The sequence below is a fragment of the Oryx dammah genome, unplaced genomic scaffold, assembly GCF_014754425.2.
Source record: "Oryx dammah isolate SB20612 unplaced genomic scaffold, SCBI_Odam_1.1 HiC_scaffold_9, whole genome shotgun sequence".
Classification (NCBI taxonomy): Eukaryota; Metazoa; Chordata; class Mammalia; order Artiodactyla; family Bovidae; genus Oryx; species Oryx dammah.
In genome coordinates this window covers 36,321,420-36,348,574 of record NW_024070193.1, presented here as the reverse complement: position 1 = coordinate 36,348,574, position 27,155 = coordinate 36,321,420, and the positions used below count along the sequence as shown (strand labels likewise).

The following is a 27,155-nucleotide window of genomic DNA, read 5'->3' as shown; positions in this document are numbered from 1 at the left end:
CTGGTATTTAGGCTACATAATTTTTTGTTGAGGAGACTATCTTGTACAACGCAGGATATTTGGCAGTCCTCCCAGTCTCTACCTACCAGATTCCAGTATCACCTACTTCTCAGTTGTTAACAACTAAAAATATCTTTAGATATTGCCAATTATTTCCCTGAGAACAAAATTATCCCTGGCTGAGTACCACTGATACAGTGCAACTGTATTAAAACACAGTCATTGTTCTGATGAGCTGCAAAACTAGGTTGGTGGTATCAATACAGGTATATAAGAATAAACGAGACACACACACAAAATGCTGTTAGGCTTAAAAAAGAATCTCTGGTTTTCCGAGAACTTGGCATTTCATTATGTATTGTCTCACACTAATGTTCCCAGGCCTTGGCCATGTTATTTCTTAATCAACATTATGAATTGCTTAATAAAAGCAGTAATACCTTGAACAATACCCACCACAGAGTCCCAGGGAACATTCACAACCATCAGCACTGTGATGGATTATGATTATGCCAGAAGGAAAATTAACTCCACACTGATCTTTTAGGAGAGTTAAGTGTCCAGCATTTGGAAAAAAATTAAATCAAATTCCAGCATTATGCAAGACTGTGTTCATAATTTACTGGGAAAACATAAAAGACTGAAATCCTTGGAAATTGTATTTTTTCAGACTTTTCAGATCAGTGAAAGATAGGAGGAGACAAAGAAACTTTTACATACTCTAGAAACATTAGTGACCTGAAGAGTAAAACATCTTTTTTAAAAACTGCAATACAGAGTAATCATGAATTCTTGCTCAAAACGACCTTCTCTTTGAAGGGTCCCGTGTCTTATCTTGCACAGCTCTTCACTATTTTGTTCCAATGTCAACTCTCCCGTGAAGTTTTCTGTGCTCTGTGCTCCAAAGACAACAAGTCTAGTCACACTCTAGAGTTCGTATCTGTTCACCTGGTTTTCACTCTACTCTGTTAAATCCCTTCAAGGAAGACATGCATATATCACTATACTGCACAGCACTAAGAATTTGGGAGGGACTCCAAAATATCAGTGTAACAAGCAAATGAATTGAGTCAATGAGCAGTGAACTATACGTGATTTATGTTAAGCACATGATAGTCTGGGTTTGCCAAGTGATTAAAATCTCTTGATGCCTGTGTAACTTCTTTTGGGAAATGTAGCACCTAAGCTCTTACAAAAACAGACATTTCTGCAATCCCAGAGAGGGGCTGTGAGGTGAACATGGGGGTATTATACATTATAATGCATTACAATGTACAGCGTACGTCATGATAGTTAAATCACTGTATTCACTCCACTCCAACCAGACAATCAGTCTAGCTATAAAAAAACTGAGTCTACTCTGTTAATTCACATCCAGCTAATTAAACGGTGCAGACCTGACTGATGTATCTCTGTAGTATCAAATCATATAAAGTCACTGTTTCATTAGGCCACAGGGCTGTCATCGGTTGAATAACACTTGGAAATAAATATTTATCACAATTCAGTCAGAGAAAATGATGATTTTACTTGGATGGGGTGAAAAGATCTAGAATAATTAAATGAATTGATGCAAATATGACATATTCATAAACAAACACACCAGTAATATCTAACAACAACAAGAAGGTGGGGAGAAATATCTTAATTTAGAAGCTCATAGAATTGTTGAAGAAAAAAATGCATGCTTTTGGAACACATCCCATGTCTGCACCGGTCATATTTGTTCATTCACCATATGTTCTTGTTTCAAAAGAACTTCTGCTCTCACTGATCAAGTAAAGCTACAGGGATAGAAAAATTATAACTTTTACAAAATTAAAAAAATCCAATACAACAGTGTATTATATATAACCAAGAAACTGATACTAATAATATCATTATAGATCCATGAAGAGGAAAGACCGTGTACTTTAGTGCTGATTTGATCTGCTATTATTTATCATTAACTCTCATTTATACATGCTAATAGGAAAAGCAATGGTTGCTGCTGCTACTGCTGCTAAGTCGCATCAGTTGTGTCCGACTCGGTGCGACCCCATAGACAGCATCCTACCAGGCTCCCCTGTCCCTGGGATTCTCCAGGCAAGAACACTGGAGTGGGTTGCCATTTCCTTCTCCAATGCATGAAAAGTGAAGTTGCTCAGTCGTGTCCGATTGATAGCGACCCCAGGGACTGCAGCCCACCAGGCCCCTCCGTCCCTGGGACTCACCAGGCAAGAACACTGGAGTGGTTAGGGACATACAAAAAAGATAATGAAAAGTCACTTTTAACTGGTTCTGAAAAGCATGCTTCCTTTACTTTTCCCACAGCAAGTTTACACTTTAATTCTCCAGCAATGATTACAGTTAAAACTTACTTCACTTACCTGAGAACATTCTAGGTGGTTGAGGTAAATAAAGAGAATCATCGTTTTGCTATAGCTTGTTCCTAGAGATGTCAAATGCTTCAGCAAATAAGGAAAGAATATTTCCTGAGAGCTTAGTATGCCAAGTGCTGTGTAAGTGTTTTTAAACATGCTGTCATTTTATCCACATTACCCTGTAAGGTAAATATTACTAATACTATCTTTATGACATAAATGCAAAAACTGAGGTTCAAAATGGTAAGCTTGCCCAAGGCCACACATCAACCAAAACACATTATTACTCAAACTGCTAAGTGGACTGTGATATCCACTTTGAATAGACACAAATACTGTACCCTTTTGTGTATCTTTTTTATCCAAAGATAAAGCTAGTAGAAACTGTTAGAAACTCACAGAAAAGATTTGCCACAGCAGACTTCCTCTCATCCCCACTAAATAAGACCGTTGCAGGGGGTAAACAGATGTTTCCAACCACTGATTCTGCTACACAGTGGGTTTATAAATCAAATGTGAAGTGTAGAAATCATGCATTTTATTACACAAAAGACAGTCACTGGAGTTATTTTTAAAACTCTAAGTAAAATATGATATATTCTGTAGTGTATTCTTTCAGAAATATATTGAGTATCACAGCATTTTTAATTTACAGGTATTAAAGCATGATACCAAATCCATAGAGGATTAAGAAGATGATTGCTATTTACAGCTGTGAATCAAAGGCAAACTATATGCTACAGGATCATATAATTGGAATTATAGACTATTTATTTTTGCATTGAGAAAGGACACAACACTGGAAAGGTCCTTAATAAATCTGAGCTTTATTCTCATTGGTCCCCTTTAGTCCAAGTTACACATCTTGTTGCTGAAAATATACTCCCAGCTGTCAAAATTTTAGTATCAATCAACAGTCTCTCTGCATCCTGGGCTTTGCTTTGGAAAAGCTTGGCTGATAAACAGATAAATCTGTCTTTTTGTATATATGTTTATGTTTCCAGTGCCTGCTTGAGCTGAAAGCCAGACAGTGGCGACGAATTAGGGCTACGAATGCAGCACATTTACTAAGTGAACAAAAGAGCATGGAACCAACATAATGAATGAGAATCCCTGAAACTGTAATTGTTAGAACCAATAGAATTTAGCTTTTAATTACAGCACTGCTACAAACCAGAGCATTCTTATGCAAGTCATGTCACTTCGCTGAGGTTTATTTTGTTATTTTACGACCCCAAGAACCTGCCAGGCTCCCCTGTCCATGGAATTCTCTAGACCAGAATACTGGAGTGGGTAGCTGTTCCCTTCTCCAGTGGATCTTCCCAAGCCAGGAATCAAACCAGGGTCTCCTTCATTGCAGACAGATTCTTTACCAACTGAGCTACCAGGGAAGCCCTTATTTTGTTCAGGTCTAAAATAACGTTCTCTTATGTTCTGAAAAATCCCTCAACTGTGAGTGTAATACTGTATATATCCTAATGTCTTTGTTACTTGGAGTATGGCTAGATCAACCAGGCAATTTGGTAGATATTGAAGGTTCAGGCCCTAACCTGGTTTACTGGAAAAGAATTTGCATTTTTAACAAAACTCCAGAATGATCTGTATGCATATTTAAGATTCAAAAGTCTGGTCTAGACATCAAGTTGTAATAATAAATAGGCACCATGTCATCTAGTCTGCATAAATCTAATTGTGTTGACAGTCCTGGAATTTTTAGTAAAAATACAAAAAGTCCTTAAGGGATTAAAATAACTCTTGTAAAAATTAACTCTTCTGATTTTAAGAGCTAGACATCACAAGAAACACCTCTCAGCCAAAGGACAGCATTTCCATCCTCCCCTAACTGCTATGGCTAAGATTTCCAATACTTTATTGAATAAATGCATTGAGAGTGGGCATCCTTGTTTTGTGTCTGATCACAGAGGCAGACTTTCAGTTTTTCACCACTGAGAATGATGTTGGCTGTAGGTTTTTCATATACAACTTTTATATGTTGAGGAACACTGTGTCTATACCCACTTGTTGTGCGTGTTTATGATAGATGGCTGTTGAATTGTGTCAAATGCTTTTCCTACAACTACTGAGATGATCATATGATTTTTATCCTTTCTTGTTAATTTATGTGATATCACATTTAGTGATCCATGGAGGGTCATCCTTGCATCCCTGGAATAAATCCCACTTGATCATGCTGTAGCATGCTTTTAATGTGTTTACCTCCTAATAATACTTCATTGAGGATTTCTGCATCTACGCTCACCAAGAATACTGGCCTGTAATTTTCTCTTTATTCATCGTGTCCTTGTCTGGTTTTGGTATCAGCATAACTCTGGCTTCATAAAATGCATTTGGAAGGTTCTCCCCTCTTTAATTTTTTGGAAGAGTTTGAGGACAGATATTAAATCTTTCTTGAATGTTTTGTAGAATTTGCTAATAAAGTCATCTGGTACTAGGATTTTATTTTGGGGCAACTTTTATTACTGTTTCAGTCTCATTGCTAGCAATCAGTCTACTCACATTTTCTATTTCTTAATGATTCTGTCTTGGAAGACTTCACATTTCAAGGAGTTCATTCATCTCTTCTAAGCTGTCCAGTTTGTTTGTGTATAAATGTTCAGAGTAGTCTCTTGTCAGTTTTCCTATTTCTGTAGTAACAGTTTGAACTTCTTCCTTCCTCTCTAATTTTAATTATTTTGGTTCATTCTCATTACTGTTGGTTTGTCAATTTTATTTTTTTCCAAAATGCCACCACCAGGGCTGGCAGGGTTTCCGTGATAGCTCAGTTGGTCAAGAATCTGCCTGCATTACAGGAGACCCTGGTTCGATTCCTGAGTCGAGAAAATCCCCTGGAGAAGGGATAGGCTACCCACTCCAGTATTTTGGGGCTTCCCTTGTGACTCAGCTGGTAAGAGTCTGCCTGCAATGTGGAAGACCTGGGTTCAACCCCTGGGTTGGGAAGATCCCCTGGAGAAGGGAAAGGCTACCCATTCCAGTATTCTGGCCTGGAGAATTCCCTAGATTGGATAGTCCATGGGATCACAAAGAGTCGGACATGACTGAGTGACATTCACTTGCACTTTCAGTGCTGGCAGATGCTTTAAAAAGTACTAGGTTGGTCCCATTTACTTATGATCCATGCATCTGATTTTATTCACTATTTCTTTGCATTTGTAGGAAGGCTCTGGTTTACAGTAGCCAGGTCTACCATGTTTTCTAGCTTCACCTCTCATCTGTCAGAAAGAGTGATGTGAGAAATCTTTCAGTATTATTGGACCTAAGTTTCCCAGTCTATAAGGTAAGAAGTTGGGACTTAATGCCTTAAGTAAATGGATTCTTTTCTCTATAATGAGCAATTTTAGAACAGGGACAGGTTTTTTGAAAAGACCCCTACTTCATTCCCATACTCTACCATTTAATTATTCAATTACTTCCAGTGAAATTGTTAACCTATATTACTGAAAAAAAAAATCACATCTTAAGCCCACTTGGTTTGTGGTATTTTTTAAGTAATTGTGTGAAGAACCATCATGACTTTTTAAACCTATGGGTTGAATAAAATTAGGTTTACTATCATAAAGGTCTCAAGAGGTAACATTAACATAAAGCATTTGTTTATTGCTGTAAGATACTTTTTCAAGAGGCCCTCCAAAGTGGCATACATTACTACTTCATCAAATAGAAAAAAGGAACGATGGCACATTTTTAGCTTGTCACGTTTAAAATAAGACATATGGTAGCTTGTCAAAATTTCATAACAAAGTCTTGAATTTAGTATATTTAGTGCAGAATTACCCTTCTAATTACATGTGTAGTAAAAGAATTTAAACTTCATCGATTACCCAAAACATAGTGTAATTTCCCTTAGCATCACACTAAAATGAGTTAAATTTGTTTTGTTTTGAATTACAAAACATAGTGTAAAAGTCATGTCCAAATCATTCCCAGGATTTGGACATCAAAGTCAAAGATATACTTACAGACACTACCCAAAAGCTAAAGATTTGCTGTCAGTTCTGGCTTAAGCACATAAATTTTAAGGGAAAAAAAGATATGTCTGTCTAAAGATTGTACAGAGAACTGATTAAAAAATCCAGACTTCAGGGGACTGATGGACTACATGCAAACCATTAGCTTAGTTCAGATTTTGCAAGCACGTGGACTTGGATAATATTCTCCCAGTGGAGAAATTCACATACAAAGTGGAATAAGATCTCAGATGGAGTGCTGATGGACCAATATCCTGAACTGAGTACACTGAAACAAACAACCAGAAACAAGCTAGAGTAATTTGAGAAGCTTAAACTTGGAGATCAGTGGAGGGAAATTGAAAGGAAACACAGCCAACTTTATCTGAAAAGGATGAAATATCACACAACAGGAGAATGTTAACATATCTCCAGTGAGTCTGTTGAGGGCAGGGCATGGAAGAGTCAGGGCAATCTACTGTCCCCATTGAGATCTGTTTTGAAGTGAGACAGGCAGTTGTCTCAAAGGTCAACGACTGAATGTGCTCTACAGACGTGGCTGCAGTTATAATACCTTTTAATCCACCTTTGAAGTAAGAGATTAGAGATGAGATGAAAGCTAACTGGATCCTTGCTGGAAGAATGAAACTTTTAAAGGCGAGCCATAATTACAGCTGCCTTCAAAGTTAGGTGGATGCCAAGTCATAGGGACATGCAGAATTAACTGTGTTGGTGATGACAAGACCTAAGGTATCCCCAGCAGTGTTCTTAAGAGCTTGAAAACCAAGAATCCAAGGATTTGAGAGCAGGTGGTTGGACACAGCTGCTGAATAATCCTCTTAACCTCATCTGTACTCCACAGGGAGAAAAATAACAGGAAAATAAAAGCCTCCACCAAGTGGTTGATGGCAGTGAAATAAAAGGAGCATCAAAAGTATACAAGGACAAATTTGTCCTAATGCTAATAATTTTGAACAAAAGGGACAGGCAGTTGCTATAGAGAGCTGTGTACAAGTATAAGATAAAGACATAATAAGTACGGCTACATAAAGGATAAAATAGAGTAGGATTCTAGGGGTGGTCCTTTCTTCAAGGCACATCTAATGCTATTATTCACTGAGGACCTAAATCCCTCTTAATGTCTCTTCATTAATTTTTTGCTCAGGAAATAGCCAGAAATGAATAGCTCTCAGTCAATATTTAATTTATGCTTATAAATTTAATTTAATCAGGAACTATCTAGATGTCTCTCTAGCCAATGAAAATTTAAGCAAAGCCAATGTAACAAAGAAAAATGAGAAGCAAAGCAGGCAACAGGCACCAGACTTGATGGGAGAGAGATATAAAACTTTACTATATTAAGCAACTAATATTCTTGATTATTATAGCAAAGCCTACCTAATCCTGATTAATACAGCTCCCCTCCCAACAAAGCATGAAATAAAAATGGTCTAATATAGACCTTTGTTTCTGTGCAATGCAATGGTTCTAAATCTTCATAATTCTTTATTATTTACAAGTCCCTACATTGAGTACACTGATGTTGAAGTTTCAATACTTTGGCCACCTGATGCAAAGAGCCAACTCACTGGAAAAGACTCTGATACTGGGAAAGATTGAGGGAAGAAGGGGGGGCGGGACATAGGATGAAATGGTTGGATGTCATCATCGACTCAATGATCATGAGTTTGCGCAAACTCTGGGAAATAGTGGAGGAAGGGGAAACGTGGTGTGCTGCAGTCCATGGGGTAGCAAAGAGTCAGACATAACTGAGCAACTGAACAAAACACTGAGTTTATCTGAAGCATACTGACTGCTCAAGCTCAAGTTCTGTTCATTGCATAGCTGGAAAATTATATGGTATCACTCCTACAACGAAGGTGCAATCATTTAATGTTCACACTGGGAAGAGGAAACTCCTAGAACACAGTAACTTAAAAGAGTCCCAGGTAATAGCCAGGCCAGAGCTTTCCCTTTACAGTTGAGAAAACAGGCTCAGAACTGTGAATGACTTGCCCAAAGTCAAACACTTGCACCAAACAGAAGTCTTGAAGTTCAGAGCTGTGCTTTGTCCACAATGATGGTCAGAGTTCCTCATGTCAATGGTGAGAATTTACCTTCCCCAAAGTGTTTTCTTTCTCCCTCAGGTAATGAAGGAGGATGATCTTACTTCCCCTAAAGAACTGAATAACATTTAGTTGTGCTTAAGAGAAATGGGAGAAAACAGGATACATGCTTTAAACAATAAGCAGTCTTTACTTGATGATGATGATGATGATGATAACAGCTAACAGATTTTGAGCATGTATGATGCACCTGGCACTTTTCTGCTCCTTATGGACAATATTTGCTTCTTCAAAACATGAAAATCTAACCCAAAAATAGGTTCTAACATTTTCTTCATTTTTTAAACATATCATCTGAAGTTTGGAGTGGTTAAATAAGTTTTCCAGTATCTCATAGTAAATCTGTGACAAAATTGGGATTCAAACTCAGATCCTTCTTGATTACAAGACCATGATTCATAATCACTGTTCATCTAGGTGCAGGTGAATAGGACCTAAATGTTTTTAAGTGCCCATTAAGGGGTCAGACACACAGGATTCAAGAAATGCATCCACTGGAGTGATGTTAGAGCAGCTAGTTGCACCCAAACTCCTAGCTTTCCACACGGTGGTAAGGTACTAATAGAAACTTTGTGTATGAGAATCCAATAGGAACAGGAGACAGTTGTACTGAGCTGCTTTCAGCTGGCTCTACAGAAAAATCACACTTGGCTGTAAAGAAGCTGTTGATTGCTTACACAGTTTCTGTGGCATGCCAGCCCTTCTTGCCAGCCTGCTCTTCCTTATCAAAGAGCCAGAGTTCCAAGTGAGGTGAGAATCCCACTTGACAAGCAGACATAAGCCATTTGGGGAAAATACAAATTAAAAGGCTCCAAGATAGAAATAGAAGCATTAGCAGCAGGAAGTGTCTTGGGGATACGTTGTGTCAGATTACACAGGGGAATTGGGAGAGTAAGTGAGTCACAGCCTCCCAGTGGATAAACCCTGCTGTGTCAGTAGCTGGGCAGCCTCAGAAGCTGTATGAGCTATTTAAAGGTGCCAGCAGCAGCAGCAGCAGCGCGGTCTCAATGCCTTCAAGCTAGGATCTGCTTAGTAACATCCTTGAATCATGCACAGTTTGCACATTTCTCAAGCCACTTTAGCATTTGCCCTAATTTCTGACCCATTATTCCAGGCATCATAATGGAATTTTAAGGAATTAGAAACATTTTGCCTAATATCACCCAGTCATTCAGTCAATGAACTTAAACTACAATGTTGATTTCAAGGAGTTTCTTTTTTTTTTTTCTCAATAGTATCAATATGCTGTCATGGGACATATTTGGTCAATGTCCTGGGTGAGAAATCTCACTTTTAAGAAAGAGAGGCCCCATGGGGTTTCCCTGGTGTCTCAGATGGTAAAGAAAGAGAGGACCCCTCACAGCAGCCTGAGCAAAATGTTAGTTCACTGGAAGAACAGAAGGAATCTCAGAGAACCTGCAGCTATGAAGTACAGCTAGAGTAAAATCACAGCGAACAGGTCAGGGGCAAAGGTGCTACCTTTTCTCTATTTCAGGAACCATGTGATCACAGCTCTCTCTCTCACCCTCCCTGACATGTTGTTTTCTTTATCCTTTTCGGAGTCTTCTTTCTGTGTTAATATGTAGTGAGTTAAAAGCTCGAGATTAGCATGATTCACTGGTTCCTTTGTTCAGGTCTCATCTAGACCCTGTGTCCTCATGAGAAGTTCCTCAAAGAGAAAAATCAGTCACTCCAGACGCATGGACTTCCTTCTGGCCGGGACTGTGGCAGCTGGATACTTCTAAGTGAAATCAGGGCTGTATACTCGGCAGACAACCCAAAGATTTCTTTTCTATTCAATGAATTGCCTTGAATGTTCAGTTCTGATCTGACTCAAATTATAGCCAGGACGTTTATCCCTGGTTAATGTATAATATGAGCACTTAACACCAGGGGAGCCACTTCCTCACTGCCTTCTAAAACTCCCATCAGTAGCTGCCTGTGTGGTTTTTACTTTGTTTCACTCAGGGCTTCTTGACTGCTAATCCTGTATCAAAGAAAATTCAATACAAGACACAGGATTTCCATTTTCTATTGTTTAATGCATTTCCAGCTATTGGGAAAGAGTGGGAGGGGGTCTCCAGCTCAGGTCATTAACTAGTTACAGGCAAAGTACTTTACAGTTTAGAGAGTCTGAAATTACATAAGAAGATCCTGAACTAACCTCCTTCCATCGACACAGGGATCGCCAGCTACATATAGAATAATCCCCTTGGAAAGAGACCTGAAAGCTGGATAAAGAGTCTCCAGAGCAAATGGTAAAAGGACAGCAAGAACACAGCAGGAAAAGCAATGATAAAGGCTCATCAAGAAAAATTCACATCCCAGTCAGATCAATTCACAGATGGGAGCAATTACAAAAGTGTGGTTATTTTCCCTGGAGAGTAGGGGATTTGAACTCCACAAACACCCTAATGGCTACATCCTGCACAACGGAGATGAGCCCCTTAAAACTGGATTTGAAAACCAAAGGGGAACATGCTCAAGAAAATATAAAACTACAGGGAACAGAAAATCTGCTTTATAAAAGGCTCTTGTGAGGAACCACTCAACACGAACAACAGCACAACACAAGATTGAAAAGCATGTGGGCAGTAGGTGGAAGGAATCCACATCTCATCTTGAAGTATCTGCCTGAGAGACAGGTAGCAAATGGGACCCTCATTGAGGACTTGATCTCAAGCCACCTCAAGACTCAGTATGGAATTCTACTGTCTTCCCCAGGTTCAGTGCACCCCATGGAAGAAAATGAAACTTGAAGCTTTTGCTAAACTTAAGGATATGACCTAATGGTATACTATCCATGAGCTGTAGGAAATTAACACTGGTCTGGGACACTTTACACCCCCAGGACATTGGCAGAAGCAAAAGCAAAACCACGTCTATGTCATGGTTTCACAACACAACATCCAAAGCATTCTCACATGAAAAAAATAAATCTAATGTGAGCTCACAATATAAAAAGACAGACTATATATATGGGGGGGGGAAGCTATGACAAGAATGAATCTACTAGCACAGTAAAAAGGATATGCAATGTGAGTACTCAAAATGAAAAAAGATCATGAACATGAATAGAAAGTAAGAGTTTGGAAAATGTTAGAAAGGAACTGAACCCACAAGAAAGCAGCAGAACATTATAAAACATACACAGAAAGAGAAATAAAAGAAACCAAATAGAAGTTCCAGGGAAAAAACGTAATAGAAAATTTAAAAGCCAACAAATATTTTAAATTGCAATTAAGTGCTTTTAACAAATATTCTTTATTTTCAGGCAATTGTTAATACTGCATTATCTGCCTTCTCCAGAGTCATCCATGGCCTTGTGACTTTGGCAATGAAATGTAAATAAAAGTGACACGTATCCTTCATGAGAAAGTTTTCAGACTTAGTTCATGATCCCACAGGTCCTCTGAATTTGACCTCAGCACTTATGGAGTCATTGCCTGACAGTGATTCCATCAGCATGAATGGAATATGATGAGCAAAGCTCCCACGTTAACTTTCACTGGGTATATAACATGAGGGAGAAATAAACGTTTCTTGTTTTTGCCCATAAGACTTAGGAGCTGTTTGCTAGTGCAGCATAAATTTGCTATTTTGACTGATATAAATGTTAAATAACAAAGTAGACACTGATAAAGAATTTGAAAATTGGAGGAGGAAATGACAGATTTTCTCAAAAAGCAAAATGGTGATGTAAAGAAACAAACACTGAAAAGAGTAACTAGGCATTATAGACCAGAGAAATAAATGCTCCAAAAATGTCTATTTAGATATACAACAAAGGGCAATGGAAAAGATGTTGCATGTCAGTACTCAAATAAATGATGAATGACAATTTTCCAAAACTGAAAAAAGGAACATGACCTTAGATTGAAAGTACGGCATCACATGAATAAAACTAAAAATAAGTGCTTAACTGGACAGATAATAATGAAACTTCAGTACTCCAAACACAGAGAAAATCTTAAAAGAAACAAAGAAAAAGATCACCTATAAAAGATTATCAGTGTGACTAACAGAAGACTTTTAAATCCACAGTAAATAAGGAGTAGAAAACAACAGAATAGTAACTTCAAAGTATTGAAAGGAAAAATTTGGCAACTAGTAATTCCAGTCCTAGTTCAATATCACTCCAAAATAATAGTTAGAAAAATGACTTTTTTTGATAAACAAACAGAACTTAACACTAAGAGAAACCACGGAAAAATGTTTTGTGGGTGTATTAAGTAAAAGGAACTTGAATAATAAAGATTAGGAAACTAGAAACAAATGACAAATGATAAATGGGTAAATGAATAGGGAATTCCAAGTAAATGAAACCTTAACTATATTAAATATAACAATAAGAATCACTAACTGAAAAAAAAATCATGTTTCCATAGTATTTTACTATGTATATGAGAAAAATGTGAAACTGTGTGGTATAATTAGAAATAAAGTATTTTAGGTTTTATGTAAGAACATTATTAAATTTTGCATTGCCAATATACAAATAGAAACATAATAAGAAATCTGAAATAATCAAAGAATAGTAGAATAAAAGAAAAATTAGTTGCTCCATTAGAATTGAGAAAAGAAGAAATTTGCAGAAACAAAAAATCTCACACAAAGTATGCTGACACAAAATAAGACAGTAGAAAGAATGGAAAGATTGTTTAAGATTCAGAGTAAGTGTGAACTTTTAAACTCCTCTGATACATGAGAAAAACAATACATTAAAAAAATATAGCTATATGCTACTAAAAGAAGACACACCTAAAGTGACTAGTAAGGACTGGAAACAAACCAGAAATGGAACCCCTGGCAAATGTTAATTTAAATAAGGGAGGGATTTTAATCTTAATATGGTATTAAATAAATACGTCAAAAAGTATCACTGAGAAAGGAAGAGTATCATTCCCTAATATCAAAGGGTCAATTCATTATGTGAAAAGAAGTCTGATGCCCGCATCTCTTATATCTCCTGCATTGCAGACAGATTCTTTACTGCTGAAGTACCACCTGCCACCTCTACTAGATATCAAACTCAGAATTTGAGGGCATATATATATATATATTTTTTTTTTTTGCCACCATAACTCTAGGTCCTACTGAAGATGCTGGCTTATAGTGAGCTACCAATAAATACTTGCTAAGACGCAAATGATATAATCTCAGCTATTCTGGCTACTCACCATAGCATAATCCTTTCCATTATACACAAGGAAAAGCAGAAAGCAACCATTGTATCAAATGGAGCAATTCACACAGTCATTTTTTCATAATGAAGATTAAACAATTCTGCTTAATGTTACAATGTATAGTATACTTCACTGAATAACTCAATTATCTTCTATATTCCCACACTGTGATTTTAATTTCAATTTCCAAAGATAAAACCAAAGGTAAAAAATCTCTACAATGTTTAAACAGAAAAAAAAATCATAAATAATAAAAATGATAGACAATTGAGTCATACATTTTCAGGCAGCAGTTTATTTTCTTACTGACAACAACGCTGACTTGCATTCAGAAGCACATGCACACATTTTAATACAAGGCCACAGGGATGTGTTCTCCTAGTTCTAACATCACCCTCATGGCATGCTAATGCTCCTCTCAGCACAGGTAATGTTACTTCTGCGAGGGAAGGCTCTGTCAACCACTATGAGGAACACAGGAAGCATAAAAATCATGTTTCCCTGTTAAATACTCCCCTGCTTTATCAAAGTCCCTACAGGACTGATTAAATTCATTAAGTGATAGCAGAAATTCTAGCCGTGCTTTTCTTTCTGGCCAAGATGCCTGTGGAGCGGGCACTGGGGATGTGGGAGGGTAACTGTGGAAAAGCTGAGTTGCCAAAAATCGTGTTTTAGCCTAATACTTACAACCAAGTAACACTCATTAAAATACATCAATTATATAATATTACAAGTCTATTTTACTTCAATTTATATATATATATATAAATTGGAGTTTTATATATATATATATATATATAAATAATAGAAGAACTGTTTTGTAACTGGCACCATGGCAAAAATTTGACATTTGGTCTTCCTATGTCTTACAATTAGAGAAGGAAATGGCAACTCACTCCAGTACCTTTGCCCGGAAAATCCCATGGACGGAGGAGCCCGGTAGGCTACAGTCCATGGTGTCTCAAAGAGTCGGACACGACCGCCACCAAAATGGCCATTAGTAGCTTTATATTATTGTTAGAGGAATGTGTGGCTGCAGAAGACGTAGTTGGATTTTAAACATGAAGCCATCTCTGACCCCATCTCTCATAACCAATGGATTAAACCGTGAATTTTTTTGTTTTGTTTTTAATTAATTATTTATTTATTTACTTTATTTTACTTTACAATACTGTATTGGTTTGACATACATCAACATGAATCCATCACAGGTGTACACGTGTTCCCAATCCTGAACCCCCCTCCCACCTCCCTCCCCATACCATCTCTCTGGGTCATCCCAGTGCACCAGCCCCAAGCATCCTGTATCCTGCATCAAACCTAGACTGGCAATTCATTTCTTACATGATATTATATATGTTTCAATGCCATTCTCCCAAATCATCCCACCCTCTCCATCTCCCACAGACTCCAAAAGTCTGTTCTATACATCTGTGTCTCTTTTGCTGTCTTGCATACAGGGTTATCGTTACCATCTTTCTAAATTCCATATATAAACCATGAATTTTTACAATTAGAAATCTGACTTGGTCTTTGGTTTTGGAGGGCACAGCAGGACTTTAAGGAAAACCGTGTTTATTGATTTGAGTGACGGCCCAAGGAGTCTACTTATTCTGTTACACCCCCTACTCACCATATTTGAAAGAAAAGTTCTGTCTTCCTAAAACATGAATTTAATATTTTTTTACTTCACTGATATTCACGTAGCATAAAAAGAGTTGGAAATGACTGAGCGACTGAACAACAACGACAACCATAAAATCTGGGCCAATGCATAAGATGTGAGATGTTGGTTTGATCCCTGGGTTGGGAAGATTTCCTGGAGGAGGGGATGGCAACTCTTTCCAGCATTCTTGCCTGAGAATCACCCAGACAGAAGAGTCTGGCAGGCTACAATTCACCGGGTTGCAGAGGGAGACATGACTGAAGTGACTGAGCAGGCATGTACCATAAAGTTCACCATTTACTGCACAGTTCAGTATCTCTTAGTATATTCACAGGGTTGTGTCACCACCACCACTACCTGACTCCAGAAAATGTTCATCCCCCAAGAAAGGACACCGTGGGCTCATGAGCAGCCACTTCACATTATTCTCTTTCCTTAGTTCTTGGAAACCACTAATATGCTTTCTGCCTCTATCATTTTTTCTATTCTGGAAACTTCATATAAATGGATTCATATAATATGGAGCCTGTTGTGCTTGCTCTTTTCATTTAGTATAACGGTTTCAAAGTTCATCCATGTTGTAGCATGTGTTGATACTTAATTTCCCTAATCTATTTAAATTAATACCATACAAAAAAAGATGAAAATTATGTGCATCAATTCAGAAAAACTATTTTCTTCAATTTTCTCTATGTGTACAGTTTAGGTGGAATGTTGTGGTTTTAACAAAGGAACTTTATGCAAGTTCATACACAATAGTCTCCATTTCTCCATTTTACAGGTAGGGGAGAAAAGAGTTTTGGAGAGATTAGTTTATCTGTTTGAGTATTTGAGCAGGAAATTAAGCACAGAGCTCTGAATACAAAACCTAAATTACTTTCATTTAGTTGGTAGAAATACAAAAGGAACAACAAAATGGTTCAGTGACCAAACCTATCATCTTTGCTTTATAAGAGACAAACTCTTAGAAGTCAGGCTTTTATTTTGTTTTGTTTTGTTTTGTTTTAGTCGCTAAGTCCTGTCTGACTCTGTGCAACTTGATAGACTGTAGTTCACCAGGTTCTTCTGTCCATGGGTTTTTTACTGGAGTGGTAGCCATTTCCTTCCCCAGGGGATCTTCCCAATCCAGGGATCAAACCCCCGTCTTTGGCAGGCGGATTCTTTACTACTGAGCCACCAGGGAACTCGAGTGCCTGCCAGGGCCATATAGATAGCAAATGATGTGGCATGATGAACTGAAGGTAGAGGAAGGCATCTGCTGCTCAAATAAACCCTCATGCCACCTGGAAATGCAGGCTCAGGGTAGAAAATAACCTGATTTCTTCTAAGAGAATCTGGAAATCATCATTGCATGTGAAATCTAATTTTCAAGTGTTTGCAACAAATTAAAATTTGTTTTTCTTTTTGAAATTAAAAGAAAAAGAAAGAGAAAATGCATGAACCAAAGCATACTATTTTGCAGCTGTTCCGTTCCACAGGCTTCAGACAACAAAAGGCCAAGGCACCAGAGGGTGCCAGGGCCCTCTGTAAGACAGGGACAAAGGAGAATGAGGAAAATTTGAGGGAAGGTGACCCTCTGCCTTTCAACATTAATTCTGAACATGCCCAACCACTTAAACCTTTAAAGACAGAAGAATTAGAATAGAGAAGATGTTATTGAATCCTTCATTCTTTCCATGAATAATTACTGAGTCATTCTTCGTGCATGTACTGTTACATTCTAGGAATACCATAATGTACAATAAGATGTAATCACTGGCATCAGAGTCCAAGATGGGAGAGTATAGATAATTAGGTAAGCGATTGCAGGAATCTGTGATTATCATGTCATTCATATTGATGTCAGCAGCCAAGAGAAGCTTAACTCAGGCAAGGAAAACATAGAAGGCTTCCTGGAAGAACTGAGCTTTCATTTAGTGATAAATGAGTTGATCACACAAAGGAAGGAGAAGGGAGATGATGGACAAAAGGGCTGTTCCTGGAAGAAGGCCTACAATGAGCAAAAGCAAGACAGAAAATGAGATATTTAAGCAATTTAAAGAAACTCAGGTTGGAAGAACCTACATTGGAAAGTGTGGGGTGGGAGAAAGAAAGGTAGACAGCTAAGCAAGAGCAAATAATGTTGAAACTTCTGAAGCCATGTTGCTGCTGCCGCCGCCAAGTTCCTTCAGTCGTGTCCAAACTCTGTGCGACCCCATAGACGGCAGCCCACCAGGCTCCCCCGTCCGTGGGATTCTCCAGGCAAGAACACTGGAGTGGGGTGCCATTTCCTTCTCCAATGCATGAAGCCATGTTAAACACCTGGAATTGATCCAAGGAAAACAGGAACAGTGGCAGATTTATAGGTGGTTCTGGTAGTTAGATTACATTTAGAATGTGATTTAAGATCACTTCTACTGCCTGAGGAGGTAAAAATAGTAGTTCACAGCAAGTGTGAGAACACTCATATCTTGGAACAAGGCCAGAGAAGCCTGGCTCCCCTGGAGGATGAGAGACCACAGGGAGCAGAGCTTCCCCCTACCCAACCTACAAACTGACCTCAGACACACAGACACACCCAGCAAACTGTGGGAGTCTATTTTGTAACAGAAGACCTACCTAGCTGACCTTATAGACTCATGAAAAATAATAAATGGTCACTATTGCAAGCCACTGAATTCTGGGGTGACTTTTTACAGAGTAAGAGTTAATCGGTTAAAAAAAATACCTTAGTTAATCTTGGCTTATGAAACTCATCTGGGAAATCAAATTAAATAATTTTTTCTATGTATTTTTTTCAATAGAGGAGGTTAAGAAAATTCCCTGAGACTCAAGAGTATGCATTAATATTACCTAATGGTATCAATCTCTATACTGAATCATAGAATATTTTGTTTTCTATTGCTGGGGAGGCAATTTGGCCATCAGGATCTCTTGATAATTATTACATCTGTTAAAGTGACTCAGCTTTTTATTTCCTATACAGCAATGCAATGAGATTTCCCTCTACTACCATCCTCCAGGTTAGCACTTTTCCCCATGAAAGTCTAGTTAACCATAGTTAACTTCAATATCACTCTTGCCACTTTTAAGGGCCAGGTCCTACTATGGGTGAACAATATCCCACAAAAAGGTATAGTAAAATCCTAATCCTGAGACCCATGAATGTGACCTTATTTGGGGAAAGGGTCTTTGCAGATGTAATCAAGTTAAGATGAGGTCATACTGGACTAGGGTGATGAAGGGGGAATATAGACCCAAACACACATGGGGGAGAAGCCATGTGAAGGCAGAGACTGGAGTGATGCAATTACAAGCCAGGGGACACCAAAAGTTGTCAGCAACTTCTAGAAGATGGAAGATGCAAGTGAGAATTTCTCCTTTAAAGCTCTTAGAGAAAGCACAGCCCAACCCACATTTTGATTTCCTTCTTTTCTACTCAGTGAGAAAATAAATTTCCACTGTTTTAAGTCACCCAGTTCATGGTACTTTGTTACAGCAGTCTTAGTAAACTAAAAACAGTAAATTTTACTTGTATATATCTGTATCTTTTATAAAGGAAAAAAATATGAAGTTCAAGACAGAGGGGGCAAGTGTAGACAGAGGGGGCACGCATGATAGTGACTTATAACACTCATGTTTTACCCCTAAAAGACTTCAATTTTAATGCCTCAATATCTGCAGATCTCATTAACTTAGTATTTTGAAGATCTGACTGAAAATGTCCTCTCCATAAGTCACGGGCAAAAATGCAACAACCTTCATTTTATTCCCAATACTTTTTCCATGATGCCAAATTCTGAACTTTTTGAATTATCATATTAATTTGAACCACCAAATATCTGCCTCAAGTATCTTCTCCAGAAAGAACCCAGAAAGGGTGCAACTTCCTATTTTCAAGGTTCAAACTTGTATGACTTCACTGCTTTTGTTAACTTCAACTTTCAGAAAAACATAAAAAATGATCTCACTGTATCACTCCAAGGAAAGGATCTAATGTTCCCATAGTAACTAAGGATGCTAATCCAAGGTGAAATACAAGTAAGAAAAGTTTTCCCTTTTGGGAAGCTTACCTTTTAGGGTAGATCTTGGGGTCACATGCTGTGGAGTTACTATATGTCAATGATTCCTAGAATAAGAAAATAACACAAATAAATATATTTTTCAAAGATAAATATTCTTATATGTAGTTAATGCTTAACAATTTCCATTCTAAACAAATTAGAAGGAAATAAAAATTAAATACAGTTGGTATGGATTTCAGGCTTGATAGAATGGCCAAAATTAGGAGACAGGAGTTTGGGTTCTATGCTTTGTATTTCACTAGCTGTGTGAACTTTTTTTAAAACATGTATTTAAAAAAATTCTTAATTTTATCAAGGTAACCTTGATTGTTAACATTATATGTTTCATGTATACATTATACTTCTACTTTTGTATGTCCACCAAAACTCTATGCTCACCACCACAAATTTACTTTCTGTCTGTCACCCTTTACCCATTTTGCCCTCTCCATGTCCCTCTTCCCACTGGTAACAAATTTAAAAGACACACGCACCACCATACGCACCATTTGTTCCAGCATTATTTTAAATAGTCAAGGTACAGAAACAACTTTGCCCATGAACAGATGAACGGATAAAAAAGATTCATATACAATGAAACACTACTCAGCCATAAAAAAGGTGAATCTTGCCATTTGCAACAATGTGGATGGACCTTGAGGATATTAAGCTAAGTAAAATAAGTTAGAGGGAAGAAGACAAATCTGTATGACTTCACTCATGCTTTATATATGGGATATTAAAAAAACTAATAAACAAAACAAGATAAATGAAAAAAACAAATAAAACTAGCTGCCTGACTTGCTGTGTAACTACTGAGCAGTCATTTCACCACTTGATGGCTTCTTAGTAAGAACAATTTAGAAGCCTGTAATATTCTAAGGTATTCAGACTGAGTAAGAGTGACCATTTCCTAAGAAAATATGTTACAAGGTGATTTTAAATAATGAAAAACAGCTAGGAGGCATGCCACTGGTTTTCCAGGCAAGAGTACTGGAGTGGGGTGCCAGTGTTAGCTTTATTTAAAAGCCTTATTTAAGAGGTGTTAAAGCCTTATTTAAATGTTAGAGAATGTTTGTTTAATTCTAATTGGAATAAAATTTGACTCAGTAGATTCTTATCAGGTATAGAGGGATTTAGCTAAAACTTCCCATCGGATGTGCCAACATACAGAGCAGGTAGAAGATACCTAAGTAGATTCCTTCAAATGGGTTAAAATCACAGGAATTACTGAATACCACCTTTGTGCTGCTTTATTCAAGCAAAGAAACCAGCCATTCGTGGTAGCTGATGGTATAACAGCCTCTCCCTGGACAAGAACACATGGAAAGGCTTTCATTCCATTCACCTTTAAGTTCAGATTTCCCATGCATAAAAAGAGTATAATACTAATTTTATTCCCACCGTACACTGTTTTTATAAAGGCTGAATGAGATAATCTATGGGGGAAAAAAAGTGTCCAGCACATCATATGCATAAAGTATTTATTTTTTAAATTATTGAAAATTTAAATTTTCCAATATTATATCCTTGTCCTTGTTGGCTCAGATAATAAAGAATCTGCCTGCAATGCAAGAGAACTGGGTTCAATTCATAGGTCGGGAAGTCTCCCTGGAGAAGGGAATGGCTACCTACTCCAGTATTCTTGCCTGGAGACTTCCATGGACAGAGGAGTCTGGCGGGCTACCGTCTATGGGGTCACAAAGAGTCAAACATGACTGAGCGACTAACACTGTCATTTTTACCATCCTTGTCACTTACCTGCTGCTGTAATAAGTTTAAGTTATATTTAAATTTTAATGATGGCTTTTATTAGAAATTCCATAAAAAGCACATGTGAGAACAGACAGGAAATTAATACATGAACAAATGAATAAATAGATGAATCTACCTCTGCTTAGAAGGATTGGACAAATCCAAGTATTAAACAAAATCAGTGGGTATAAACATAAATGCATTGGCTATATCACTATACAAAAAAACCAGAAATCCATGAATGATTGTAGACCTTCTTGGCAAAAAGCAACTATGAAGAGGCAGCAGCTGGAAAGTCTGGGTCAGAAATGATTATTTTAATCTAGAGAACAAAATGTCCTGATCTACACCCTGCTCAATTATTTAGAACTAAAATGTATGCTGGTAATTTATTCAGGACAAAACAATCCTTCCCAAGTGACAGTTTGTTATTGTTTAGTAATCAAGCCGTGCCAACTCTTAGTGACCCCATGGACTGCAGCACACCAGCCTTCCCTGTCTATCACTGTCTCCTAGAGTTTGCTCAAACTCATGTCCGCTAGGTCAGTGATGCTATCTAAGCATCTCATCCTCTGCCGCCCTCTTCTCCTTTTGCCTTCAATCTTTCCCCGAATCGGGGTCTTTTCCAAGTCAGTTCTTCACATCAGGTGGCCAAAGTATTGGAGCTTTACCTTCAGCATCAGTCCTTCCAGATTCAAAGTTGATTTCCTTTAGCATTGACTGGTTTGATTTCCTTGCACTCCAAGGGACTCTCAAGAGTCTTCTCCAGCACCACAATTCAAAAGCATCAATTCTTTGGTGCTCAGCCTTCTTTATGGTCCAACTCTCACATCCTTACATGCCTACAGGAAAGACCATAGCTTTGACTACGTGGACCTTTATCAACAATCTATTGTCTCTGCTTTTTAATATGCTGTCTAGGTTTGTTATAGCTTTCCTTTGAAGAAGCAAGTGTCTTTTAATTTCATGGCTGCAGTCACCATCTGCAGTGATCCTGGAGGCCCCAAAATAAAATCTGTCACTGGTTCTACTTTTTCCCCTTCTACTTACTATGGAATGATGGGCCAGATGCTGTGGTTTTAGTTTTTCGAATGTTGAGCCTTAAGTCACTTTTTTACTCTCCTCTTTCACCTTCCTCAAGAGGCTCTTTAGTGCCTCTTTGCTTTCTCCCTTTAGAGTAGCGTCATCTGCATATCTGAGGTTGTTGATATTTCTCCTGGCAATCTTGATTCCAGCTTGTGAGTCATCCAGCCCAGCATTTGGCATGATATACTCTGCATAGAACTTAAATAAAAAGAGTGACAATATACAGCTTTGTCTTACTCAGTTCCCAATTTTGAACCAGTCCATTGTCCCATGTAAGGTTCTAACAGTTGTTTCTTGATTCATATACAAGTTTCTCAGAAGACAGGTAAGGTGGTCTGGCATTCTCATCTCTTTAAGAATTTTTCACAGTTTGTTTTAATCCACACAGGCAAAGGTTTTAGTGTAGTCAATGAAGCAGAAGTAGACGTTTTTCTGGAATTCCCTTGTTTTCTCTATATTGCAATGAATGTTGGTAATTTGATCTCTGGTTCCTCTGCCTTTTCTAAATCCAGCTTGTACATCTGCAAGTTCTTGGTTCACATACTACTGAAGCCAGACTTGAAGACTTTTGAGCATGACCTTGCTAGGATGTGAAATGAGCACAATTTACAGTAATTTGAGCATTCTTTCGCATTGCCTTTCTTTGTGATTGGAATAAAAACTGACCATTTCCATCCTGTGACCACTATTGTTACCCAAATTTGCTGTCATATTGAGTGCAGCACTTTAACACAGTCATCTTTTAGGATTTTTACAGAGCTCAGCTGGAATTCTATCACCTCCGCTAGCTTTGCACATAGTAATGCTTCCTAAGGCCCACTTGACTTCACACTCCAGGATGTCTGGCTCTACGTGAGTGATCACACCAGTGTGGTTATTTGGGTAGTAAGACCTTTTGTATAGTTCTTCAGTGTATTCTTGCCACCTCTTCTTAACCTCTTCTGCTTCTGTTAGTTCTTTCCTGTTTTTCTCCTTTATTGGGCCCATCCTTGCATGAAATGTTCCCTCGGTATCTTCAATTTTCTTGAAGAGATCTCTAGGCTTTCCCATTCTATTGCTTTCCTCTATTTCTTTGCATTGTTCACTTAAGAAGGCCTTCTTATCTTTCCTTGCCCTTCACTGGAACTCTGCGTTCAGTTGGGTATATCTTTCCCTTTCTCCCTTGCTTTTCACTTCTCTTCTTTCCTCAGCTATTTTAAAGTTTCCTCAGACAACCATTTTGCCTTCTTACATTTTTTCCCCCTTAGGAATGGTTTTGGTCTCCACCTCCTGTACAATGTTACAAACCTTCTTTCACCTTCACTGGTCTCAGACAGGTTCAGTTCAGTTCGGTTCAGTCGCTCAGTCGTGTCCAACTCTTTGCCACCCGATGAATTGCAGCACACCAGGCCCCCCTGTCCATCACCAACTCCTGGAGTTCATTCAGACTCATGTCCATCGAGTCAGTGATGCCATCCAGTCATCTCATCCTGGGTCATCCCCTTCTCTTCCTGCCCCCAATCCCTCCCAGCATCAGAGTCTTTTCCAATGAGTCAACTCTTCGCATGAGGTGGCCAAAGTATTGGAGTTTCAGCTTCAGCATCACTCCTTCCAAAGAACACCCAGGGTTGATCTCCTTCAGAATGGACTGGTTGGATCTCCTTTCAGTCCAAGGGACTCTCAAGAGTCTTCTCCAACACCACAGTTCAAAAGCATCAATTCTTCAGTGCTCAGCCTCTTCACAGTCCAACTCTCAAATCCATACATGACCACAGGAAAAACCATAGCCTTGACTAGACGGACCTTAGTCAGCAAAGTAATGTCTCTGCTTTTGAATATACCATCTAGGTTGGTCATAACTTTTCTTCCAAGGAGTAAGGGTCTTTTAATTTCATGGCTGCAGTCACCATCTGCAGTGATTTTGGAGCCCCCCAAAATAAAGTCTGACAATGTTTCCACTGTTTCCCCATCTATTTCCCATGAAGTAATGGGACTGGATGCCATGATCTTCGTTTTCTGAATGTTGAGCTTTAAGCCAACTTTTTACTCTCCACTTTCACTTTCATCAAGAGGCTTTTTAGTTCCTCTTCACTTTATGCCATAAGGGTGGTGTCATCTGCATATCTGAGGTTATTGATATTTCTCCCGGCAATCTTGATTCCAGCTTGTGTTTCTTCCAGTCCAGCATTTCTCATGATGTACTATGCATATAAGTTAAATAAGCAGGGTGACAATATACAGCCTTGACGTACTCCTTTTGCTATTTGGAACCAGTCTGTTGTTCTATATCCAGTTCTAACTGTTGCTTCCTGACCTGCATACAGATTTCTCAGACAGGTATATATCTAGTAATAAATGTATATATGATCACCATCAGCTAGAAGTCTATGATGGCACTGAATCCTCCAGGGCAATATGCCTTTGCATAATCAGTGGTAAACAAACACATGGGCTCTAAAGTCAGATTAGGTTCTAAGCTTCACCACTTTTCTGCTACATCAACTCAAGAAAATCTTTTAACCACTACCGTCTCAGTTTCCTCAGTTGAAAATCAAAAATAATATTAACCACCTTGAAAGATTCTTGTGACAATAAAGAATGTATGAAAACTATCAGGCATACAGCATGCATTCAATAAATGATGTCTACTACTACTGCATTATTTGAACAGAGAAAGATAGCAGGAGGTGAAAGAGACACCATTCATTGACTACATATTCTAAAAAGTCACTGTATTTAAATTGTTTCTCCTTACATCTATCCTCTTAAGTTATCAATGGCATTTTCCATCACTGAATCAGCAGGTATTTCTTATGAGTGTTTACTTCCTTCTCAGGTATTTAAAACCCAATCTGAACTTTCCATGGGAGGTAAACATCATACAGATATTAAATAATCCATGTTTATTTCCACAATTTCCATTAGCTTGGCTTGACATAATTTAGTATTAAAATCGAGGTTATTAAACTTAATACTATGCAAGAGATTACATTTAAATGCATTTTCCAGTGGAAAGTGGGATGCATTTCTAATCATGCTGTCTATCTTCAAGCAAACAAATGGTCATTTGATGGTTTTGTCATTATCATGACGTACAATACCAACCACAGAGATCACTAATGGGTTCCCACACATACACTCAAGGTAAATAACAATACAACATGATACATAACAGGCTTTAGAGTTATTAAGAGATAATCACATCCTTGGGACTTTCACTGGGCACAGTAAGTGGCACTGCTAAAATACGATTATCTCTTGATAAAGAGGGTCCTTGCAGTTTTCACAAAGGGAGGGAAAAAAAGTCATTACCATAGGGAAAATGTTCATTCATTATACTGAAACATAAATTTCACAATCTAAGCTAATGAAGAGGGCTATCCTTGTGATGACAATATTACACAGTGTAGGAGGCTTCATATCAAGGTTACGCAGGTACCATCACCTTGAAGAATCTGGATTCAAGAGCCATTTTCTGGAAGATTAATTTCTAGGGTCTTGACTACAAGATAAAAAGTGCTGGAAGGTGCTTAAGGGCCTAGAGATCTAATCTATTTGAGACTGAGAATAGCGATGGGGATGTCTTATGCAGCTTATCAGCTGTGAAGTTAGAGACTTGAGATACTAAGCTTCCAGGATTGTCCTGATGTAACATAAGTAGACAAGATCACCTGAGGGTATAGAGACAGATGTTTGGTTTCCACAAGGTCCCAGGACAAACAACCAGTGTCGAAGTAGGGAAGGGTGACAAGTGGATTTAGACTTAGGAGAGCAGGAAAAAGAAATAGGCACGAGTCATTGGCACTGTTCTCAAGGATGGAAAAAAAAGCTTATACACAAGATAGAGCATTACTGAAGGGTTCTAATAAGCAAGAAAACTCTGCTCATCTAAAATTACTCCAAATGGTGCTATTTTCTGATCTCCCTAACTCACAAAAAATAGACAAAAGTTACTGTTCTTCAGTCTCCACTTACTCATCAATAAAATAGGTTTTAAAAAAGCTCTCCTTGGAATTACTGGGAAAAGTAAAGAAAATATTGAGTATGAAGATACTCTGTACAAATAAAACACCCTATATTTATCATACATTATTATTTAGAAGGATTCATTACATAAACTTTAAAAATGGGGTGAGAATACATAATTTCTCAAAGGCTCTGCCAGTGGTATAACTTAAGCTTATTTATATTAAAAATAGTATTAGTAAAGGATACATAACAATTAATTTATTGTAATATGCTTGGAATTATAAGCTTGGTATTTTGGTCCCAAAGATACTATCCTCAAAAAATCTACAGTCTTAAAACATGTACAAAGGTGTTATTGATCTTAGCAGTTTACTCTCAAAGAATCAAAAATTCTATTGGTCTAAATCAGTGATTATCAAACAGAGGCAACTTTGCAACCAAATCTAGAGATATTTTTGATTACCATAATTGGGGAATGGAGGTGGGGGTGGTTTGCTCTGGCATCTAGTAGGTAGATGACAAGAATGTTGCCAGACCTCCCATGAAACACAGGATCCTATTCTCTGTTCTAAATATAGACACTAAATGTTATCACTTAACTCATAATTTGAATGACCTGCATCATTAGGCACCCTCATCTACAATTCAGTGCTGTGATAAACTACCTCATCAGCCTCTATATCCTACAACTAGAGATGAAAAATAATTTTCTTCAAATTATTGAAGCCCATATCCAAATGCAGGCTCTTTAGCCCTTTAAATTTCCATTATGAACAATTATCAGTTTGACTAAATTCAATTCTGTCTTTCCCAATGGGAAACCATAGGGGAAGAGTCAATGTGTTGGCAATCTGCAAAACCAGAAAATGAAATTTGCAAGGGTTCACCATTATCACAGAAATTTGGCAAAGCTGTAATGACAACCTGTCAGTCTCCATTCCCAAGTCATATATAACTCCAATGCCTGGCATTCCACCACAGTCTAATATGTCACATTATGTGACATGATATGAAAAT

General features: G+C 37.9%; 1 protein-coding gene across 1 annotated transcript in view; it reads right to left on the bottom strand.

Moving 5' to 3' along the window:
* CNTN4 (contactin 4) overlaps positions 1–27,155 on the bottom strand; it is a 1,027,325-nt gene that overhangs the window by 771,095 nt on the left and 229,075 nt on the right. Inside the window, exon 3 of the mRNA XM_040245968.1 lies at positions 19,359–19,414. The gene's annotated coding sequence lies outside the window, so the exon portion shown is untranslated. The remainder of the gene's footprint in view (positions 1–19,358; positions 19,415–27,155) is intronic.